Below are 17,849 nucleotides of genomic sequence, written 5' to 3' on the forward strand. Positions count from 1 at the left end.
CCTGGCTGGTGTGAAAGGTACAGGGTATACTTACCCGGGTTGCCGTGTCCTCCGTGTCCTGTCCGTTGGGAATTAATGCAGGCGGCGGGCGCAAATGATAGGACAGCCGGTGGATGATGATGACGCAGCTCTCCAGCGGCAGTGAGGACGCCGGAGAGCTGCGTCATCTTCATCCGCAGCCTGTCCTGTCATTTGCGCCGCCGCCTGTGTGGATCCCTGGCCTGCACGGAGGACCAGCAACCGGGGTGAGTATTCGCCCCACCTCCGCCGCCATCCCGACGACTGCCCGCCTCCTCCCCACCTCCTGCCGGCCTCCTTTCCGCCCCCTTCTCACACCAGAAAATGCAGGGACATTTCTGGTGTGAATGGGTCCAAACCCGGGAATGTCACTGCTTGTCCCGGGAACTGAATTCCCGGGTTTGTCCCTGCATTTCTGGTGTGAATGGGGTATTACACTTCTTTACTGTTATCCTATGTTAGGTTAGCATTTTTTGGGGGTTAAAGACAGATTTCCTCATTTTCACCTACACTGGTTTTGAACGCTAGAATTCTCATACACATTCTGTTTTATTGGATTTTTAATAGGATACGATCAGGGGGGTGTAAGTTCATTCCAGATGCCCAGTGGCAAGTTTGAGTATGGTGCCCCCCCAATAACAAAAATGACCAATGACCGGTAGGTCAGGGTGAGAGTTATGAGATTGAGGGTTTCAGCAGCATGCAGACTCAGCATTCACTGCTGGGTCCTATGGACCTTATGTTGGTCCAAATGTAACGCAGTGAGATTCACAATGTTGCATGTGGACTAAACGCCGCGCGTAGTGCTGTCCGCTCCCCCTTGCACCCACACGGCTGCGAATGGATGATTCTATCGTGTCTCTGATCTACAAGCGTCCTGTGCGGGAAGCAGGCAGGCAGCTGACATCCACTGATGATCCCCACACCCGCATCACTGGGCAATTTGCATGGGAACAACCAGCATTTTCATGGGAACGCCAATGAAATACTGGGCGTTCCCTTGGGCTTTATAATGGGCTGTGTAATGGGATGTGTCCCCTGCCACCGCCCCCCTTCCGCACTGCTAGGTGCGAGTGGGAAGGCAAACATGTAGTGCGAATGCACGCGGGACCGAAGAAATTGATGAAACCCGGTGAAAGTCCTGTAACAGTAAATGGGAACTGGTGATCCGTGCAGAAGAGAGACGCAGATCTTGTGCAGAGTGGAGAGGTTGAGATGGGAGATATTTTGTGATAAGTAAAGAGATATATCCTGGTGAAATATAATTAATTCAGTTTTTGAAATATTGAGTTTGAGGTGGCATGAAGACATCTAAGATGAGATGGCATTCGACTCAGCCCAAAAACCACTGGTGACAGCTCTGAGGTTGATAGATAGATTTGAGATAGATTTGAGTATCCTCTGCATACCGAAGTGATTCTGAAATCCGAAAGAGCTGATTAGTTTGCCAAGAGATGATGTATAGATTGAGAAAAGCAGAGGACCGAAAACTCAGACTAACAGAGGTAGTGAAGAGGAGGTAGAGTCAGAGAAGCGAACACTGAAAGAGTGATTAGATAGGTAAAATTAGAACCAGAAAAGGGCTCTATCATTAATACCTAGGATGTGTGGTGTTTGTATGAGAAGAGTGTTAGCAACAATGTCAAATGCAGCAGAAAGATCTAGAAGAATGAGTAGTGAGTAATGGGCTTTAGACTTAGCAGTGACCAGATCATTCACCACTTTAGTCATTGCTGTCTCAATGGAATGTTGGGAACGAAAGCCTGACTGAAGTGGGTCTAATAAGGTGTAAGAGTTAAGAAAGTGTGTGACGCAAGAGTGGTCTCTCAAGTAGCTTTGAAAGGCATGGGAGCTGAGAGATAGGATGGTAGTTAGAGAGAGTTAGGGTCAGAATTGTGTTTTTTCAGAATTGGAGTAATCAATGCATATCTGAACATAGCAGGGAAAGTACCAGCAGGAAAAGAGAGATTGCAGATTTTAATTAAGGTAGGGATAAGCACAGGAGATAGCATTTTAATGATTTGTGCAGGTATAGGATCAAGAGAAGAGGTAGTGGAGTAAGAAGATAAAAAGAGTGTGGAAACTTCCATTTCATTTGTGGGCTCAAAGGAAGAGAAAGAGCCAGAAAGTTCAGGTGGGGAAGTAAGTAGGCCAGAGGCTGCAGAAAAACATACCATTTCATCTCCGATAGTATCAATCTTGTCCTTAAAGTAGGAGGCAAGTTCTTGTGCACTGATGGTAGCCAGTGCGGGAGGAGAGGGAGGGGGAGGGTACAGAAGAGACATAAATTGGTTAAAAAGTCACTTAGGGTTGGTGGCATGAGAAGAGATGAGAGATTGGAGAAATGTTTCAAAACTTTAATTCTTTGTAATGAATCTTAATGTGATGAAGGGGCTGATTTATCACCATTCGCACAAGGATGCAGATTTGATGTGATAACATTTTCCAAATCTGCATTGTGATTGATTATATTGAATGAATGTATCAATTATCACATGCAGTAACAGAATTTGTGAGAACGCCCTCTGTAGCCTTATCAGGGTATTTATTTGTGAAAAATACCCTAAGCATGTGCTTTGCATGTGCCAGACAAATTCTTTCCCACTGCAAAGTGTTCCCACACGCTGGTTCGGTGACCTGTGAGGCCGTGATGATATCATGGTGTGCGTCAGTGCCATGTCTTAGAACAGCGCAACCATCACCAGAGTACTTGGGCTGAATGAACAAATGAAATAAGCCATGCAAAGACGTCCATAAGCGTTTAGCGTTAGAACTTTAAATATATAACCAAATGCCTATAAATAATAAACCTAAGCCATCCAAAACATCCCGAAAGTCTATGATAACAACACCATTCTAGAGACAGCTATAGGTGATGGTATTATCACTTAAAAAATAAAAAAAAAACAGTAAAAAACAAGACCAGCTTAAAATTCCAGTGCTGTATACCATACGGAGATTGCATAAGCATGCTGTAAACCCACTTGGTAGTCCAATTATACTGGCCAGAGAGCCACATCTTGTTTTTTGAAAATGCAAGAAGTTACTCCCTTACAGATGAAACACTGGCTGTGCATGAATGATGTAGTAAGTCTATATACAAATATTCTACATAAAAGGGATCTGATTGTAATGATATAATTGATGATTCAGAACTCCAAATACTATGGCTGGGTTTTCTTTATGAGATGGCAATAACCTTCTATTTAGTGATGCTGGGATCTCTTAATGTATTACTTTATTATTGTTGCTATATTGATGACGTTTTCCTGTTTTGGGGTGGGTCAGAAGCTGAAGTTAAAGGGCTGTTGGCGCATATGATTGTACAGGATGAAAACAATATTTATGTATAAAAACAGTGACATTAAGATCAATGACATTGATGTATCAGCTGCTATCCATGAGAATCAAAAACAACTGTCAGTACAGTATATCACAAATCAGTTGATACAAATACAGTAAAGGTCTTTATTATAATATTTACAGCCATATTTGGTGTCAAGCACATTCAGGACACCAGCAATTTTAGGAGAGTTTCTTGGTGACCAGGACACCACTTACACCTGACAATTCTGGAGTTAGAAGCCTACAAATGTCTGCATTGATTAAACTATAACACTTGGCCTACAGTCTAATCCAATGTTTATGGAAGCAATTATATGGTTTAATCAACTTTGGCTTCAAAGAAATGACTGCCACTACTTTAACTTATGTTTTTGTCTATAGTGTGTTTTTATACTTATATTTGTTCTAGTGTATGCATTTTACTTATATTTTGGCTCTAGTGTCTGTGTAATTGTAGGGGAAAAAAACATTAAAGTTATGCTATTCTGCAGCAAATACAGGTTGAGTATCCTGTATCCGAATATCCAAAATCCTAAATATTTCAGAATTTTTAGTTTGTTTTTTTCCTCTGCCCCTTTTTTGACACTTACCATGTCCCCTGGCATCCACGGCGGTCTTCAGGCTCCTCTTCTGTGACATCTCTGGTCCCAGGGGTGCATTGCGTGAGTGTGCGGGCGCACCAATGACATCACCTGCGCATCTGCAAACTTGCACAATGCACCCATGGGACCACTGAAGAAGATCCTGAAGGTCGCCGTGGATGCCAGGGGACCATCGTGGGGACCATCGTGGGGACCAAGTAAGTATGTTAAAAAAATCCAAAAAACTAAAAAATCCCTTATCTGAAAATGCTCTTGGTCCCGAGCATTTAATATATAATAGGGATACTCAACCTGTGTATGTTTCTGCTGAGACTAATATAAAATTCTGGGTGAGTAAAAAGTCGCACTAAATGTTATTATTAATTTTTTTTATTTGATAGTAGATTAGGATTATTTTGTAGATATGACCGTTTATACTATACATGTTCCTTCTCTTTCTCTTTTTTTTATTTTAAGAATCCCCCACTGTAATTAATTTGACACTTTCTGCATTTACATATACATTTATAATCGTTCAATCTGTACTAAAGATTAAAAGCTGTTTAACATGGAAAAAAATAGACAAAGGTCTTCCTTGCCAAAATGTGCTCTAAGTCCTTCCTTTACCACAATTCATAGCCTACAGTATGCACACCTTTGCAGAAGATTCCTATAGGGATTGTTTGCAGAAAGGTGTAATAAAAGCTTCTAATAATGATGATTATCTTGGGTCCCCATGTCCTGATGCAGAGAAGATAAAACTAAATAAATATTCCCACTGAACACTCTATCTCTTCTATCTCTTTGCCCATACAATACACTTTACCACCACAACCTGTGGTAATTACATAGGAGCCACAAGTCCTCTAATGTTCTGTCACAGTTGTGCAGGCTTGAAGGCACAGTCATGCACTTGGTTGGTCTTCTCATACTTCTAACATACACTTTATTACAATGGAGCAGGCTCAGCTACAGAGACTACCATACAGTTAGCTGGAATAACCCCTGCTTGTAACATCAAATCATAGATATACAGGTTGAGTATCCCTTATCCAAAATGCTCGGGACCAGAAGAATTTTGGATAAAGGAACATTTCCGTATTTTGGAATAATTTTATATTTGAAAGAGGTATCTTGAGGTTGTATAAACACATCAAACACATGAAATACACACAAATATATTTATTTGTGCATGAAACAAGGTTTAAAAAAAGAAACAAAGTTTGTGTATTATCTCAGGTACTGAATTTCAATGCCAAGCAATCATATCCTTGCACATATTTAGTGCCAGTTACATGTTATTTCCCCTGTAGTGTCAGTTACAGATGTCCCAGGAGGTTATTAGCAAAAAAATAAAAAATAAAACTACATTTTGGAGGTTTTCAGAATATTTTGGATAACGGATATTTGGATAAGGGATACTCAACCTATACTGTAGTATAACATTAGTGATCTAATAACTTCATCAAAGAGAATATATGAAACTTCACTGAACACAATTTACAAAATAGGTGCAATGCTTAGTTACTGAAAGGTTCTAAAGAACAAAAATGGAAACGGGTCCCATAGACAAATATGTATTGCATTTTCAAATAAAAAGGAAGAATGACACACAGCCTATTCTGTCCAGGGGAAATCCAAGTACAGGTTACAACTTAGACATGCTTCTTCTTATCTGAACATAAAACAGGATGGCACAAATTTTTAGATTAAAGGGTGTCCATGAAATTTTTAGATTAAAGGGTGTCCATGAATACACCAGCACTGGCCCTGTGGACAATGCATGTGCATTAGAAGGTATGTAACATTGTTATGGTAAATGTTTAAGCACCTGTACAACTCCATATCTATCTATCTATCTATCTATAAGGCTAACCTCTCCTCACCTCTGAGGCGAAGTACTGCAAGTGACCACTAGAGGCCACTAGATGGACGATATTACTCTTTTATGAAACTGAAATTAACTTTTGCAGGGACACAAGAGTGATCTGTTTCAAACTTGCTGGATGTGGAGAGAGAGCTGTGAAGGCAAAGTTTGGCGGTAGGAGCGGATAGGAACTGGGGGTGGCGTGGAGAGTTTGTGGCCTAAAACTGTCACAGCTCAAGCTGAAAGTACATTGCAGAATCCATATTTTTACAACAAAAAAATTCAAAATATCACTTGGCGCTTTCAGACTTACACTAAACAAGAAGAATAGATAAGTATCCTTTTAGATTTATGCAGGGATCATCCTTTGAACTGACAAAAACAATGTCTGCCGTTTAGCATAAAGTCCTCCAATGTTTATGATAAAACAGTGTGTCCACAGTCAAATGGAGGATATGTCCACAATAAGTAATCTCTAGAACGAGAAAAAAGGATAGTGCAATACCGCTTTGCTGGAAAGGGATAACGATATTTTATTCATGCACTCACAATTTTTAAAAACTTATGTAAACATATAATCACCAGCCGGTGAAGTGATGGGGAGGTTACACCCAGTCTTTCTCCTTAGATGGACATCAAGGCTCCGGAACCTCTTCGGTCATATAGGGAGATTCAGGGTGTACAGCAAGCTCTTTTCTCCTCCAGGTAAAAACAGGTAATTCGACCAGCCACGGGAACCACTGCTTAATGCATTTCGGACCTTTGGGTCCTTCCTCAGAAGCATAATGCTTCCCGTGGCTGGTCTGGTTTAAATAGCAGGTAAAGGCGCCAAAGGAAACTCACGTTTCCAGGCGCAACACACAAACAGGAAGTCAGCGCGGCTACGCGCGATCTGCGTTCCACCGCGACTTCCTGTTTGCGTTCCAAGGGTCAAAACGTCACATCCGGGCAATCCTCCGACGTAGCCGCATGAAGATGTGGGAGGCTTTTACATTGCGCTTCAACCACTTACACTTCATGCGTGTCAGCGCCCTTCATGCGTGTCAGCGCCCGGAAGTAACACAGCGCTGTACTTATATTGCACATCTCCCATATTGCACATTTTGCGTTTTCATACAAAACAGTGACATTTTATATAATCTGTTAAAAACGTCTTCCTTATGATTCTTGGGCATTCTTAGGAAATTAATTCTTCCACTTTCTCTTTAACAAAAACGTCCATTGATTTAATGATATAAATCCCCAAATCAGACATTAGAAAAAGAACAAGGAAAGATTTTCAATCTGAGTAAGAGAATCCTAACCTCCGAAGAAGATCGAATTTTGAAAAAAGGTTTAAAATTCGCTCCCACGAATGAAACTGACCCTTTCAAATTGTACAGTATGTCGACTTGCAAAAGTTCACACGCAAAATCACTATAAAGAAATTTTTTAATGAGAAAAGTGTGGAACCTGAACCTGAGACCGGAGAACCATCCGGATCAGGATTCAGAGGTAAATCCACCTTCTATCCCTCTCATGTGAAGGGGTGTTTTATTGACAGTTTCATCAAAATTGTCACGGAGGAATTAAATACAATGACAAAAAAGAAAAAGGAAAAAAAGAGAAATTTTTAACTTAACATCAAAAGAAATGAATGCCATTAAATCCCTGAAAGAAGATAAAGAAATTATTATCAAACCCGCCGATAAGGGGGGAGGGGTGGTGATTCTTAATAAAGACGATTATATCAAAGAAATAAATCGTCAATTAGAAAGTGGCAACACTTATAAAAAATTAAAATCAGATCCATCAATACGCATTAAGAAATCATTTGATATTTTTGTCAATAAAGCATTACAGGACGAGGTGATTACTAAAGCAGAACATGATTTTGTAGTAATCAAAGAACCTTCGGTACCAACAATGTACATATTACCGAAGGTCCATAAATGTCAAACTAACCCACCCGGCAGACCCATCGTGTCTGGGACAAATAGTTTAACCTCGAACCTGTCAGCCTTGGTAGACTACTACTTACAATCCATAGTAAGAGAAACCAAGGCTTATTTGAAAGACACGAAAGATGTACTACAAAAAATTGACAAAATCAAATGGGAACCTGACCATTTCTTGGTGAGTGGGGACGTTTCCACACTGTATACAATCATTGACCCCACAAAAGGGATTATGGCTGTCAAATTTTTCCTTGATAAAACAACAATGTCTGAAAAACTTAAGACCTTTATTTTGGAGAGCATAACTTTCATTTTGGAAAATAATTTCTTCTATTTTAATGGTAACTTTTACTTGCAGATGGTTGGGACTGCAATGGGGACCAGATTTGCCCCCAGCTATGCTAATTTATACATGGCATACTGGGAGGAGCTTGTGATTTGGTCAGGCCCAGAGCTGGGGCAAGTCTGGTCTCCTGGCAACGTTACATTGATGATGTTTTTATGGTATGGAAAGGAGATGAAGCAACCCTTTTATCATTTTTTAACAAATTGAATCTTAATGATTTTAATTTAAACTTGACTTTTATCTGGAGCATGGAGCAAATTGTGTTTTTAGATATTAATATTTATATTAAGAATAATGTGATCTGCACCTCAAACCATACAAAGGCGACTGATTCCAATAGCTACATAGATAGGAACAGTCAGCATCATAAAAATTGGCTTGAAGGCATACCGTATGGTCAATTCCTAAGGGTAAAACGCAATTGTACAGAGAATGACACATACGAAACCCAAGTAATGGCGATGTCAAATCGTTTCCTTGCAAAAGGTTACGAGAAAAAGGAACTTACAATTGCAAAACAAAAAGCAGACTCTGTGAACAGACAAGACCTTTTGGGAGAGAAACAGGAAAAACCCAAAAAAAGTAACGAATGGTGTTTTATCACAGATTTTAATCCAGATTTTAAAAAAGTTGAGGCCATTTTTAGAAAAAATTGGTATCTTTTAAAAAATGATCCAGTAATAGGCCCAACTATTCCATGCCGTCCAGGTTTTATCTACAGAAAGGCCCCTTCACTGAGAGATAAACTTGTGAAGAGCAGTTTAGATGGAGCACCCCGTACTAGTGAACGCACAAAGGGGTTCCATCGCTGCGGTATGTGCCTCATGTGTAGAACAGTCAAGGGTACTAGCAAAACCAAAGAATTCACTTTTAATGGCAACAGTTTTAAAGTAAATGATTTTATAACATGTAATTCCAAAAATGTTATTTATTTTTTACAATGTGATTGCGGCCTCTTTTATGTGGACAAGACCACCAGAAACTTAAAAACACGTTTGGCGGAACACGTGTACAACATTAGGAAGGGTTTAGAAACCCACACGGTTCCAGCCCATTTTAAGAAAACCCACAACTCAAAAGAATGCTGTATTAAATCTTTTGGTGGCCTGGAAGTTGTGACAGCAACATGGCGCAATAAAGCTGTTGATACACGTTTGGCCCAGTTTGAAATGAGATGGATTTTTAAATTGAACACTTTAGTGCCAAACGGTCTTAATAGTGAATTCGAGTTAAAATGGTTTTTATAGTACTTTTTATGTCTTAGCAAAACTTTTTATCACCTCTTTATGAATTTATATGTTTTTTAATGTCTTTTTATTGCTCTGTATATATTATGAAATTGACACCCCCATTTTTCTCCTCTTGATTGTCTTTTATATGGACGTTTATATCATGAAATCAATGGACGTTTTTGTTAAAGAGAAAGTGGAAGAATTAATTTCCTAAGAATGCCCAAGAATCATAAGGAAGACGTTTTTAACAGATTATATAAAATGTCACTGTTTTGTATGAAAACGCAAAATGTGCAATATGGGAGATGTGCAATATAAGTACAGCGCTGTGTTACTTCCGGGCGCTGACACGCATGAAGGGCGCTGACACGCATGAAGTGTAAGTGGTTGAAGCGCAATGTAAAAGCCTCCCACATCTTCATGCGGCTACGTCGGAGGATTGCCCGGATATGACGTTTTGACCCTTGGAACGCAAACAGGAAGTCGCGGTGGAACGCAGATCGCGCGTAGCCGCGCTGACTTCCTGTTTGTGTGTTGCGCCTGGAAACGTGAGTTTCCTTTGGCGCCTTTACCTGCTATTTAAACCAGACCAGCCACGGGAAGCATTATGCTTCTGAGGAAGGACCCAAAGGTCCGAAATGCATTAAGCAGTGGTTCCCGTGGCTGGTCGAATTACCTGTTTTTACCTGGAGGAGAAAAGAGCTTGCTGTACACCCTGAATCTCCCTATATGACCGAAGAGGTTCCGGAGCCTTGATGTCCATCTAAGGAGAAAGACTGGGTGTAACCTCCCCATCACTTCACCGGCTGGTGATTATATGTTTACATAAGTTTTTAAAAATTGTGAGTGCATGAATAAAATATCGTTATCCCTTTCCAGCAAAGCGGTATTGCACTATCCTTTTTTCTCGTTCTAGAGATTACTTATTGTGGACATATCCTCCATTTGACTGTGGACACACTGTTTTATCATAAACATTGGAGGACTTTATGCTAAACGGCAGACATTGTTTTTGTCAGTTCAAAGGATGATCCCTGCATAAATCTAAAAGGATACTTATCTATTCTTCTTGTTTAGTGTAAGTCTGAAAGCGCCAAGTGATATTTTGAATTTTTTTGTTGTATCTATTGTGTTGGAAGGTGGTGAAACCTTCCTTTCAAAATTTCAGGCTGCATTCAGTTATTAGCGCATGATCAATCAAACAAACCCATTGTTTTTTCTGAATCCATATTTTTGCCAGGCTTTTAACTAGTTTATGTATAAATTGCTAGCTCTACAGTATCATTTATTGTTGTTTTTTTTAAAGCAAATAACTGAATAAGTGTTTGAAATAAACACTTGATCACCCTTTTTTGTTAACTGATAATGAGCCAGATGCACTAAGTTTCAAAGAGTGATAAAATGGAGAATGGCAAACAACCAGCCAATCAGCTCCTAACTGTCATTTTCAAACACTGTATGTAGAGCGACAGTTAGTATCTGATTAGTAGTTTACCACTCTTCACTTTATCACTATTTGAAGCTTTTTGCATCTGGCCCAATGAATAATCTACCCAGTCTGTATTTGAATGTGATGTATAAAAAACCCTTATTCCTTACTATCTGATCACCCACAATTGTGATACAGCCACACAAAATTTTAGTTTTTTCTTGTTGCTATAATTATAAGTCTTGCAACAATAATTTTAAGCTTTGTAAGCCGTTTTAGAATGTTTACACTTCCTGTTGGTACGGTTGATAATATTATATAAAGATGACATACAGTACACAGTAAATGTTGCTTTAGAAATGGGCACGGACCCCTGTGCTTTGGTTTTGGGTCTAATTTCATTTATTTTCATTTCAATGTTGGTAAAACCACCCTCAAGTGTACTGGTTTGAATTCAGGTTTTTGGTTCAGTTAAGATTCAATAAAATTTGATAACCACTGATAAAAATTATTCAAGTAAAAAAAACAGCTAAAATAATAAATTTTTTGCAACCCAAAACCTAAAATTCCGATTTAAAATCCAAAATTTGAACCGCGGTAAGATCCAAAATAGTTTTTGGTTTGGATCTGATCCACAAAATTCGTATAGATTCAGATATCTGGAGGGCCCAGCCACACCTCTTCAGTTGCTTTAGTAAGGATCATATTCAAGATCATAGTTTGAGAAACAGCCTAGATTAAGAAAACACAAGAATTCCTCCTCGCATATAAAGCTATTAACCATACTGCACCAGCGTATATCTCCTTACTTATCACAAAATATCTCCCATCTTGACCACTTTGCTATGCACAAGATTTGCATCTCTTCTGCACGGATCACTTGCTCCCATTCACTATTACAGGACTTTCATCGGGCTGCTCCCATCCTATGGAATGCCCTTCCACGCACAATAAGACTCTCTACTAGCCTCCAAACCTTCAAGCATTCCCTGAAAACTCACCTCTTCAGGCAAGCCTTTCATATTTAAGTTCTACACGCATAACCCTCTGAGGCACTTATGTATTATATAGCTTCCCTTCTGGACTTGTAACTTGGTGGGACTGCTATACTATTACTGCTGCCTGTCCTTGTGTTTCCCTCCTATATCCCTATAGATTGTAAGCTTGCAGCAGGGCTCTCCTACCTCCAAGTCTGTCTGTCGTTACCCAGTTTGTTTTATCACTGTCTACTATTGTAAAGCGCAATGGAATCTGCTGCGCTATATAAGAAACTATAAATAAATAAAATAAATAAATGTGACATTTGTGCCTAACAGGTTCCATTAGAGGACTATGCCTATTTAAAATAAAAATAAAAAAGACAGAGTACTGGCTACTAATGCACATGCTGTTAGGGTTCATTCGCTAACGCGTCCTAGTCATATGGAGCGCCATCCCGCCATCGGGGGTAATCTGGCGAGCCCCGGCGCTGAGAGGCACGCAATCTGTAAATGCAAGGGTGATAGAGAGAGATAAACATCCAGCCAATCACATCATAACTGCCATGTTACAGGCTGTGTTTGAAAAAAGTCAGTAAGAGTAATCTCTCTTTATCACCCTTGCATTTATCTCTTGTTAAGGCTTCATACATCTGCCCCACATTGTGATGTGGCAATATTAAAGATATGGCAGGCATCATTAAAAAGTTGAAGGGAAATTATATATGCTAAACCCTTCTTTCTCTAGTTGACATTCAGAATAAAAGAAGGCATTAACTAAGAAAAGAAGCAGGATCCAGTCATAAGCTAGGTACGGGATGCAGTTTAAATCCCGGCGGTCGGGATCCCGGCGTTCAAAATCCCGCCGCTGGAATCCCGAACGCCGAAATCCTGACACTTTATCCCCCCGTGTCCACGACACCCTCGGAGGGAGAATAAATTAGTGTGCCGAGCGTAGCGAGGCACCGGGCCCACTGCGTGGCGAGCGCAAGGGGGGGGCAATCCACGTCCCTACCTTGTCGGGATTTCGGCGTTCGGGATTCCGGCATCGGGATTTTGAACGCCGGGATCCCGACCGCCGGCTTTTCATGCCAAATCTGCTAGGTACATACCTTTTGCAGTAAATGCTGCCGATCAGCCAAGCATTGTGTTTCCCTGTGCTTCTATTGGATCAGGAAGAAGTACATGAGATGTGACCTCTCGATCCCAACCATTGCAGAAGCATTACAGTAGTGCCGTCATTCTAAGTTGATGCCAAAGGCAGTGCATCCTGGTCCTGTGCATTGCAGTGGAGTCACTAGATGGGTGCGGTGGATGCAGGCCACCAAGGGGTGACACCAAAGTGCTAGCTCCTGCTCTATTTTTGATATATTATGGGTAGCAGGAGCATCACTCCCTGCTACCTCTGCTGGCTCTCCACTACCATATTCTGTGCCAAGACATGCCAAGCTATGAAAGACAGGTCTGTATGAGTTGTTTATTGGCTAACACTCTGGCATAAACATCTATACAATCGCTGGCCAGTTAACCTGATATTGGTGACCGGGTCATGAATTTTATAGTGTGTATCAGTGGCGGCTCCCGGGGTGGGGCTACCGCACAGTTCAAAATTTTAATTAGTGAGCCACACCCACTGACACCAACTGCCATTCCAAACTGACTCTCTGGCAGTTGGTGTGGCTCCTCTATTAGAATGTTGAACTGTGCTGCACATGATCTTCGTCACTTTTTCAGATACATTTTTATCAGATGCATTTCCTAGTCACCCTCTGTTAGATTGGCCATTAAGCTGAAATCATTTACATTCTAAGGAACTGCACAGAAAAAAATGCAATCCAGAAAAACATGTAGTAACTAAGTCTAGTTATGGAAAGCCTATTTCACAGCTCCGTGGAGCTGAATTTGTCAATGCTGTACGTGTACTGAACTCTAGAAAGCCAAGTGTTTAAACATTTCATGAAATTACTTAAGATATGTCATCAGTTACCTCACAGGCGCTGGTTTTTAGCCAGTGCCAGGTAATCCCTCAAATTGACAGCATCATCTTGCCTGGCTACAAATATGGAAAGGGAGAGCAATGAGACCAATTTGTTCCGAAAAAATAAATAAAAAAATGATCAGAAAGGTTTGGGAAAAGTATATAGTGTATGTCATGGAGAGCTCATGATAAGAGACAGCCTAAAGGAATCTAAAGCATAAAAAGTTCAATTGGCTTCAGGGCAAATATTGCTAGTAAGTCACTCTGCAGCAGCTGATGGAAGTTCCGCAGTCAGCAGTCTCAGAGTGACCATTAGCAGCACTTGGGGATGAACTGGACGATTGAACCATAATTGTGCCCCCGTGTGTCACTTTATTTTCCACTCATGTCCCAAAACTGAACTACTGTACAGTAGTATTGATTTTTTTTATCATAGTTTGCACATTTGCACATCTCATGTAGGAGTGTGTATATTATATACAGGTTGAATATCCCTTATCCAAATTATTCCAAAAACCAGTCTCTAAAATGTACTTTTATTTTCTATTTTTTGCTAACAACCTTCTGGGTACATCTGTAACAGGCACTACTGGGGAAATGATATGAAACTGGCACTAAATATGTGCAAGGACATGATTGCTTGGCGTTAAAATTCAGTGTCTGTGATTGTACACAAACTTTGTTTCATGTTTTGAAACCTTCTTTTGTGCACAAATAAAATGTCTTTGTATCATGTGTTTGATGTGTTTGTACAACATAAATACAAGATACCTCAAGATACATTAAACATCCCAACATCGTACAGTATGTGTGCCTTTAGCATGTCATACTTATACATTCTTATCTTACATAACTAAACCTGAAATAAAGACTTGGAGGCATAGGTTTGGCAGAAATTGTTAACTGATTTATTTGTAGCAATATTTTAAGCTAGATTGATTATTTAAATTAGATTAATTAATTAATGATGACCAAGAAAGAATGGCTACTGTTATAACTCCACCCCAACTCTAAACGTAATTGGCCTAACTCAAAACAAGCGGTATCCAACTCCACCCAACAGCATTAACTACCCACCCAGCCTGGTGGGGTCGCTGTCCCCGAATGGGTGATCCAGCGAAGGCCTAAGCCAATGAGAGGTGAGTGCACCGAAAACAAGCCAATAAAACGTCTACATCAACACGTAGTGTGAGCTTATTGATTAAATCTGCCGGTCTTTCCCGCCTATCAGCTAACGTGATTAAAACCTACCACCCTCAATAAAACAAAAGGGAAGGGAGGCGGGGAGTTCTGCAGGAACTATCTTAAACTTAGTCAACCAGCCAGCCCTGTGCCCTTATTGAATCCCCGAGTCACATGCATCCCAGTGTGACACGCAGATGAGGATGTTTAATTCACTCCATGTCAAGTGCTGGCATTACGTTACTCTATTAAAATTTTTAAATATTTCAAAATACGGAATAATCCGTTATCCAAAATTCTTCTGGTCCCGAGCATTTTGGGTAAAGCAATACTCATCGTGTACAAATAAAATTACAAATCTATTTTTGTCTGCGTTCTCCAGTAGTCCCTCTACTGTGCATCTGGAATTATTGATGTCCCTCCTATACACATGCTGCATTAATCCTAGCACTGCTATATTTAGATAAAGCATGTTCTATGCCTCTCAGTACAAATAGTATTGTCAGAGGATAAGTCAATAAGCAATTTCTTTAAGACAGATGAGATGTATTTAAAAGAAGACTAAAGGATAAGGACTCAATTAAAAACCTGCATATAATGTACTGTACGAGAGATCACACTGTGCAATACGAGAGCATTTAAGGTGCCCACACGCGGAGCATTTTCGGCTTGCAACGCTCTGCATGCTTCTGTGCACATCACATCGCTTAGCACAAAACCTATGTGCTGCACGTACTTTTTGGACTAGATCAAAACACACGCTGCCTTAGCACATCGCATGCATTTGGAACTAGATGCGATGCGACCTAGTCCAAAATGAATGGTACTCTGCTTCTTCCTGTCTATACCACAACTGACAACTGATGCCCTGATCACCGAGAGAAAAATGAATTTGTTGAAATTGCCATTTATAAAGTACAAAGCTATAGGGGCAGGATGGGGATAACTACAGTACAAAATCACGTATTGGTGTAAACTTGCAAATATACTGTAAGATTAATGCAGGTATTTCTAGTTTGAGATACATAAGCCCCCAAACACAAGAGCTTAACTGCCATAGTTGCAGGGAGTGCAGCTGCTATGGGGCCCAAAGCTGAGAGGGCCCACCTTCTCAGTCAAAGAAACGTGCTACAGTATATACATTTTTCACCATTGGCAGGTAAATACATATATCTAGTTATGCCACTGTCCATACGCTATACAGCCTCACATTAGATATCTCAGGAACTGCCCGCCGGGAGCCACTGAACTTCCTGGCAGTTGGGATCCCATACGATACACTGTTACAGGGTCCTTTTGCATACAATGTATTATATGTAATGCTAGTCATGGCTGCTGGATATACTGTAACACATTCTTGCGGCAGCCATGACAATCTCCGCTCCTGTGCTCATCGGTTTGGAATAAGAGGTAAGCCACATACTGCATGATATGGCACCTTCACACGATTTATCGGTCTACAGGGTTCCAGTGCATTATTTCTCATAAGTAATGTCTGTGAGCTGAGAATGTTCCATCACAGTTATCCCGATTGAATGCTAACACCAAACTAATGCAACTTATTAATGGATTGATGTGTAAGCAGTTTTATAAATTCATTATTTTTATTTTTATCTCTTTTGTGATACCAAGCCTGCAACGGGTTTTCCACAACAGCAATTATGGAAGCAATTTTCACTTTTTATATAGCTATTTGCAGGCAATTAATTACGTTGAGTGGGATTTACCCCCAGCTGCTTTGTTTATAAGCATGATAAAATGAATATTTAAACACTGCATATAAAGAGTAGAGAGTATACATTAGCTATTAGATTAACTCTGCTCTGCACTACAGATCTGTATATTGATTCTGCTCAATTTCACAGATTTGCCGTGTTCATTTATTGAGGGATTACTGCAGATTCAAACAAAATTCAATGAACAGTTAATGTTCATTAAAGGTTCAGGCCAATCACAGGGCATGCAAAGTCAACAAACCAATCAGAAAGCATCAACAAATATCACAACTGTGATATCTGTGACAATTCATCGCACAGACTACTGTGCATGTGTGTGTGTGTGTGTGTGTGTGTGTGTGTGTGTGTGTTTGTACTTTTCATTAGCACCAGTAAATATACATTCTGAACAAAGCTGGTGTGCTCACTAATATACACTGACTAATATTTTGTTGATAAACAATCAATTAACCTGGAGTATCAGAGAATAATCTTAGCACATTTGGCCACAAATGTGGACCCATCCACCACCTCCAGGGGAACTTCATTAGATGGGTTCCTAACATCCTTAATACCTCCAATGTGTGATACAGGTTGAGTATCCCTTATCCGAAATGCATTTTGGATTTGAACTCTACATGGAAAAGATACCTTGATGAGCATCGCTAACTGTGATTCACCGTGAGTACGGGTATGCCACCCAGACGTTTCTTTAAAGATTCCTTGATGTGCTTAATTGAATATTTGATTGTGTAAGTTTGGTACGCCACCATCCTCCATTATTTTAGACCATTTTGCGGTTTTTGACAATACTTCACATTGATATTTTATTTTGTTTTATTCCTTCTATGTGAGAAAATTCAAGGATTAGGAAAACATTAAATTGAATGGATTAATACAGAACCTAAAGGGCAGTAATATTTCAATCCATTATGGTGCATAATTTTGTCTAAAATAAAAGGAGGAGCACCCAGTTGTCTAAACCATCTGTTTTTGATTATATGATTGCTATCTGTGGAGCTTTTGGGAAATACCCCAAGGCAAAGACCAGGCAGATTCCTCAATATAGCGCTGCGTTACTCTTCAATAACAATCCTCTTTCAATATTTTATGGATGTGCTATGGGAGTATTGAGAGTGTGTCACTGAATTGGTCACAGACCCCAACATATAATCATTCATAGTGGAGGTCATACTCTGTTGGACAATATCTAACCTAGCGTGGGGCTGGGGCAATTTTGGT

Source organism: Crinia signifera, chromosome 3, assembly GCF_055691185.1.
Source record: "Crinia signifera chromosome 3, ASM5569118v1, whole genome shotgun sequence".
In the NCBI taxonomy this organism is placed as follows: domain Eukaryota; kingdom Metazoa; phylum Chordata; class Amphibia; order Anura; family Myobatrachidae; genus Crinia; species Crinia signifera.